This window comes from Onychostoma macrolepis, chromosome 02 (genome assembly GCF_012432095.1).
Source record: "Onychostoma macrolepis isolate SWU-2019 chromosome 02, ASM1243209v1, whole genome shotgun sequence".
Lineage (NCBI taxonomy): Eukaryota > Metazoa > Chordata > Actinopteri > Cypriniformes > Cyprinidae > Onychostoma > Onychostoma macrolepis.
Window position 1 is genome coordinate 13,155,733 of NC_081156.1, and position 6,987 is coordinate 13,162,719.

The window sequence follows — 6,987 nt, forward strand, 5'->3', positions numbered from 1 at the left end:
GGGTTTGAGTCGTTCGTTCATCACGTGACAGCCTCATACACTAACCAATGCAGTCAGAGCCCGAAAGAGAATTGATTAGTTCACCTCCCGAGTCTTTGAGTCATTCGTTCTTTTTTCACGTGACCACTTGCCGGATCAGTAAAATACTATAAAGTAAAACTGTATTTTTTTGTATGTTGGATCATATTTAAGAGTTATCATAAAATTATCAAAATATGTGTAATAAGCATTTTCCTAGAAATAAAAATGGTCTGTTCATTTCTGTCACTATGTTTTTGTTACTGTTTCTTGAGGATCTGTGTTATTTTATAAATAAATAAAACCCTGTTATAAATAAAATATTGATTGATTTGTCCTTTCACTGTCTATGTCTATCAATAAACATATAATATAACTATATAATAAAAAAATATTTTTTACAAGCCTAAAATTACAAAGCACTTATAGTTTGTTAATTTTTACTCCAATTCTAACTTTGCTGGTATAATTGTTTTTCCTAGGCAGACTTGACATATTGGTCTAATATTTGTATAAGAAGATTGGTCAAAAAGGACACAATGACATAAAGTGAAAGCAAATAACATTTTGAATATGAATGACTAATGTTAGTTTAAAATATTAAGGTTATGATCTGGCTCTGTGGCTTTAGTATATTTTAATTTTCTTGTATTTTTTATTTAAATTGTTTTAATTAATTTTGGAATAGTTATCCTCTTTGGTAAAGCTTTTTCTGGCACAAAAATAAACAATAAAAAACAATTCAAGAGTGTGTACACAGTGTTAATGTCTAAAGTGTCATATGTTACAAAAGTATAGTCAGTAACACTATAGTCTAATCTAAAGGGTTAACTCAAAAGACATAAATACAACAAGGTATTGTATTTTATGAAGATTAGACTCCAAAAAATAAAATTTAAATTAAATTAAATTAAAACATAACCAACTCTTTATTATCTTTATTACTACATTCAGTATTATGGAAAAGAACCATCCTGACAGAAATTAAAAGCAATAATTTGAGACCAGAAATGCATCACATAACTGTACGAGTAAATAATAATAATAATAATAATAATAATAATGACTGTGCACCCGTTTGTAAGGAAGACTACTACAAGAAAAACTACAAACGTGGCGGATGCGCGCGATCGACCCTTACGAAAATTAACCATGGTTTTACTATAGTAAAACTGTAGTTAACCATGACTGTAGTACCCGTGGTTTTTTGGTGCAAACCATGGTTTTAAAAAACCATGGTTCTGATACCATGGTTTTACTACAGTTATATTGTAGTAATACTATAGTAAAACTGTAATAAACTATGACTGTAGTACCCGTGGTTTTTTGGTGCATACCATGGTTTTAAAAAACCATGGTTCTGATACCATGGTTTTACTACAGTTATATTGTAGTAATACTATAGTACAACTGTAGTAAACCGTGACTGTAGTACCCGTGGTTTTTTGGTGCGAACCATGGTTTTAAAAACCATGGTTCAAGTACCACAAATGAACTATGGTTGTAATACCATAGTTTAACCATGGTTTTACTAAAGTACCTCAAATTACATTTAAGCCTAGTTATTCAACAAACATCTACAAAATAAAAACAGAATGACAAGTTACTATTCTATGATACAGGCTTTATTATAGCAGTTACATAATCTGAAACAAAATATTGTTGTCACATGTCAAAATGATTCAGAACTATGAACTATAACTTTATTTAAAAAATAGTGATAAAGCACTGCAGTGGTAGAGATGGTTTTCTGCTAATTTACAAAATAAAAATAGCAAATTGTTTCACTGTAATAATGCATTATCTCTATAGAAATTAATTACATGTTGTACAAATAAACATGACTTCGTGTTCATAACATTATACCGCTGACCTCTTTAACAATATCTTTTGTAGGGCTGCATGCAACTAACAATTTTTTTGGATAACCAATTTATTTGTAGATTTCTTTTTAATTAATACTAGTAATTGGATGACAAATAAATAAATAAATAAAATATATACCAAATTTTTTAATTAAAATAATTTTAATCCATTATTTTAAAGAACGTCATTTCACATCCTGCCTATGAAAACAAATATAAAGAATGTATCCATGTAGGCTCTGCTGTACATTATAAGCATTAAAGTGTTAAAATACAAACATTACATTCTAAACCTAATAACAACAAAGCTTGTTATTTAGAAACAGAATCTAAAACAATTTAAACAAAAAAACACAATGTTAACTTGTAAGAGGTACGAGGAACAAACACAATCATTCGTCTGAACAGAGCATTTATATTATATTATATTAATGGACAGTTCCAACAATAGTGCCTTTACTGTTACTGCTCTCATAAATATGATTACTTGTGTTACATGTAGGGTTTTAAACCTACACTTAATTTCTAACAAAAAAATATTTTAGTAAAATGTGTATTTTAGTTAGAATTATGAGCGGTCTGTTTGTTTTGATGCACTATTCAAATTCGTTGATGATTATTTTAATTATCGATTAGTTGTTGCAGCCAGGCCTAGTTTTATACAACCTGTAAACACAAGCCCAACACAGGCAGATGTGTGCAGTCCATAGCATTAACAACCTTGATTACAATATCAATGAAGGTAAAAAAGGTTCTTTTAGTGGAAAAATTTTACACATACAACAAAATACATTCACAAGAAATGAGAAGTACTTTAAAGAATGTTTAAAATGATATCAACTCACATGAGAAGATTTCAGTCATTTCAGGCCTAAAGCAAGCTGATTTATTCTACATCGAGTCACCTCATGGGGGCCGATGAAGGTCAGATGAATCCTCCACACTTTTACTTGGTGAAGGAAATGCCCCTCTTTTCAAAAACTTTTCATGCTGTATACATGGCAGTAGTGGTCAGTATGAAGTTTATCATATAGTCCAGTAGGTTACAGTCCACCTTTGGTTTGGTTGTCTTGATCTTCACCCCATATGGTCTCAGGACCTAAAAATGAGAAGAATATATACACAATATTAATAAACAACTTGCTGGAATACTCAATTGTTATTGGTCAGTTGCACACTCACAGGGGTGTGGACTCGAGTCACATGACTCAAGACTTGACTCGGACTCGAGTCCCAAATTTGATGACTTGTGACTCGACTCGACATAATTAAAGAAGACTTGAGACTCGACTTAGACTTTGACAGCAATGACTCGAGACTTGACTTGGACTTGAGCCCTGTGACTCGGAAAGACTTGATCAGATCAGCGTCGTTATCACTCTAGACGGGTGCAGCATGCTTGCGCTTGACTGGCAGTAAGCCAGAGACTGCGTTCAGGGAGCGCTTGATATACAGTATATGCTAGTATAAATTAATGGAGTAATAGCATAACTTACAACAAAAGAACCGAGATACGAAAAAAAAAGTAGTTGCTATCTCCGCTCGTGAAAAGCGCTGCCCTGCCCGTTTGAGCGGCAGGGAGGAGAGGATAAAATATAAAAAAACCAGGGAGGATCACTGGTGCTCGCCTCATCATCACCGTAACCGCTGCTGTGAAATGCTAAACATATTCCTCAATTCTTTTGTTTGTCCGACGCCGAGGTGGACCATGAGTGACGGATCCGCATCCCACGACCCCTCGCAGCTCTACCAAATCGATGTGCTTTAATTTTCATTTTTATTGGTAAACACCTCTCTGAGACCCTTTTTTTTTTTGTTTTTTTTTGTCAGATCTCCACTGTTTTTGTTCAATCAGTTGCATATTTTAATGGCATGTGCATTTTATTTTTCATTTATACCTCAGTTAAGTTTAAAGTTAATCCATAATCAAGATTTAAATATTACTTAAATCCAGGATCAAAACGATGGGTTAGAATGTAAACCTGCTTATTTTTAAAGGTTTAAAGTTTGGTGCAAAATAATTATTAGATAAACCTTGATTTAAGCTAGGTTTAAAATTAATTATTGCAAAAAAATTAGCTATAATTTGAAGAAAAATAATAAAGGAGCAATTGGCCTAATGATAATTTTAAAATATAATTTGAAGAAGTGTTCTTTCACAAAATGATTTGTGAATTGTAGTCTATATATAACTATAAAATATACTACATTTTTCTCCCTCTTCACCAGGCACTCATTTCACTTTTATTTCTTTCAGCATAATTAATTGAATTCACGTGTTGTAAATCAGTCTGTAGCCTATAGCACATATAGCCCCTAAATTTAGCGATCAACTATGCATATTATATACTTAACATTTAACATACAACATTTTGTCTTTGTTACTCTTAGTTATAAAGAATGGTAGCACAGCATTTTTGAATGACTGTCTTCATGAGTTTGTCTGCATCCATATTGCAGGTTTCCTCTCACATAAATTATGGTAGCAGTTATTTCTTCTAGTTCTTTCAAAGCGGTTCTTTCTGAGTTTCTGCTCACATGTTTTTAAATCTGTTTCATTGAGGTTCCAAATAATGGCTCATTGGCTTAGATATAACAAACACCTAGCATATATTCTTCTTATGCACACATGCAAAGTATTTCTAAAAAAAAGTATTTCTTTTAATTTTAATTACTTTTGAAGTATTTCATGTAATTTCTATGAAATTATGTTGTCTTTGATATTCTGTTACTAATAAAATAGTTTATTTATTTATTTTTTTTCCACTGCTTGTACTATTTTGGCACAATCCCTAAATTGAACTTGAGTAGTTTTACTAAGGGCACCCATCTCACATGAAATTAAACTATGTAAAAACATATTCTACCTGACTTCCTGATATAAATTACTATAAATTTGATATGGGAATTAATACTGAGACACTAATTTGGGCAAAGAGCACTAATGACTTGTTTAAGACTTGAAGTTAAAAGTTGAGGACTTGCAACTCGACTTGGACTTGCCTATTTTGACTCGAGACTTGACTTGGGACTTGTCTGTCTTGACTCGGGACTTGACTCGAGACTTGAATGCAAAGACTCGAGACTTACTTGTGACTTGCAAAACAATGACTTGCACATAATATAAGCCTTCTGATTGGTCAGATCTCATGTCAATCAAGCTCTTTGCTAACGGTCAATTCTCGCGTGTTTTCATGACAAAATGTGGTTTAGGGACCGAATCAAGTCCTTGGGTGACAGAGTTGTTGTCAGCTCGTGTAGTGTGTAACCCCTGGTTGCAGATCATTTACACAGAGTCACGTAGTGTGAACACCACAACGACTTAAAAACAGACAATCAAGTCATGTAGTCTGAACAGCACAGCGATCTCCCGACGTGTAAAGTCGTGTAGTGTGAACTAGGCTTTAGAGATGTTGTCCGACAGGAGACTCTGCGCTCCTCTGCTGCACGGCCATCAGCATATAATCTAGAAACATAATATGCAATTTATCACAGAGCCAACGATATTTAGCTTTATTTAAAGGAAGCAAGTGAAACGCAGAAAAGAAAACGGTACATGCACACACAAACAATTTCTTTAAAAAAAATTATTAACATTCATGTATTTAGGTTTGTGTCACTACCTGTCAAAACCTTCCTTTAATGAACTATAATATAACAGATGCATGGTGATATAAGAAAATATGTTGTGAAAAACAAAAATGCATATGAATGCATATTTCTTCTATGCTCACCTGTGTTTTCTGCATTTCTGTCAGCAGCTCCCTTCAGTAATTTTGAAATCTTGGAGCTTCTCTTCCTTTGTAGAAAGATTATATTATCACTCCTGAAACCACAGAACAATTTAAATTTATCAGTATTTGTTTACCATGAAAGATCAAAGCACTTTTGAACTAATGTTAGATTCAGTTAATTCGTGCTTCATGTAAGTGACGTCACCCATTAACAGTATACAGCACATATTTTAGGTTAAATAACTTAGACAACTTCCAATAAACCATTGACAAACTGACAGCAAACCCTTTACAAAGCTATCAAAACCTCTCATCTACACATAAAGATGTGATTAAAAGCCCAAACTTTCATAAATAAGAGCTCAGGCTTCAGCGTTAGCCTATAACACACCTCGCCTGAAAACAGATGCTAGCAGACTTTTTCGAAGACTGTAAAACATTTATATGAAGTAAATATTCAACAGAAACATGTCAGTTACATGTAAGAAAGTGTCTGGAACAGTTGTATGTGATATTTGTGTGATTTTAGGGACTAAACTCACCTGAAAGCAGTGAAAACAGCAGCGAGAGACGGAGATTTACTGTTCGTCAGTTACAGTGTTGAGCACCGTTTCCATGGAAACTCCCGCCGCTGCAGTGTTTGAATGAGCGCGTGAATTCAGCGCGCGAGTCCATTTAAACACGTCACAGTCATGCAGCATTCATAAACCTCTTAAAATCTTTCTTTAAATCGCGAATTTGAAACTCATTTTGTAGTTCTACGACCAATACATTGGTGCAAAATGTATGATAGTGGGATAAATAAAATAAAAAAATATATATATATTTTAAGATTTGTATCACTCAGCCTTTTTATTTCATTTTAAAACATGATTTTTAAACTAAACTTTGCTTTTGCTAAATAAGCATAATACATTTTTTGAGTCATGCAAAACAGCATTAAAATAGGAGTAAAAAGTATAAAAGGACTGATCTACTGGTGTTTTTTTAATTAAACACTATTTATAACTAAAAATTAATACTTTATTGAGCTTTAATTGAACACAACTAAAAGAAAATGAGTCTGGAATGAGTTCTGGACCAGGCAGCTAGGAACATTTAGCTCACTTGATCTCACTTTCCAAAAAAAAAATAATTACAAAATGTTGATTGTGAAGAACCATTATATAGTCTAAAGAACCTTTTGTGCAATAGATAGGTTCTTTTGGATATTAAAGGTTCTTCATGGAAACATACACCCTGCCAAATAACCATTTTTTAAGAGTGTATTTTTTGTAATAACTGACAACTTTGCCAAATTTGATTGTTTCATTTTCAGAAATCATGAGATTAATTATGATTATTTTATTGAGCCCTATTTTTTTTTTTAA

The 6,987-nt window shown here is 32.7% G+C and overlaps 1 long non-coding RNA gene across 1 annotated transcript; it reads right to left on the minus strand.

Annotated features, from left to right (window-relative positions):
- Window positions 1–1,642: 1,642 nt before the first annotated feature.
- LOC131524593 (uncharacterized) lies at window positions 1,643–6,408 on the minus strand. Its single transcript, XR_009267021.1, has 3 exons — window positions 6,160–6,408; window positions 5,618–5,709; window positions 1,643–5,349 (listed from the first exon to the last, which is right to left on the minus strand). It is a non-coding gene; the product is annotated as an uncharacterized LOC131524593 (long non-coding RNA).
- Between the last annotated feature and the right edge of the window lie 579 nt (window positions 6,409–6,987).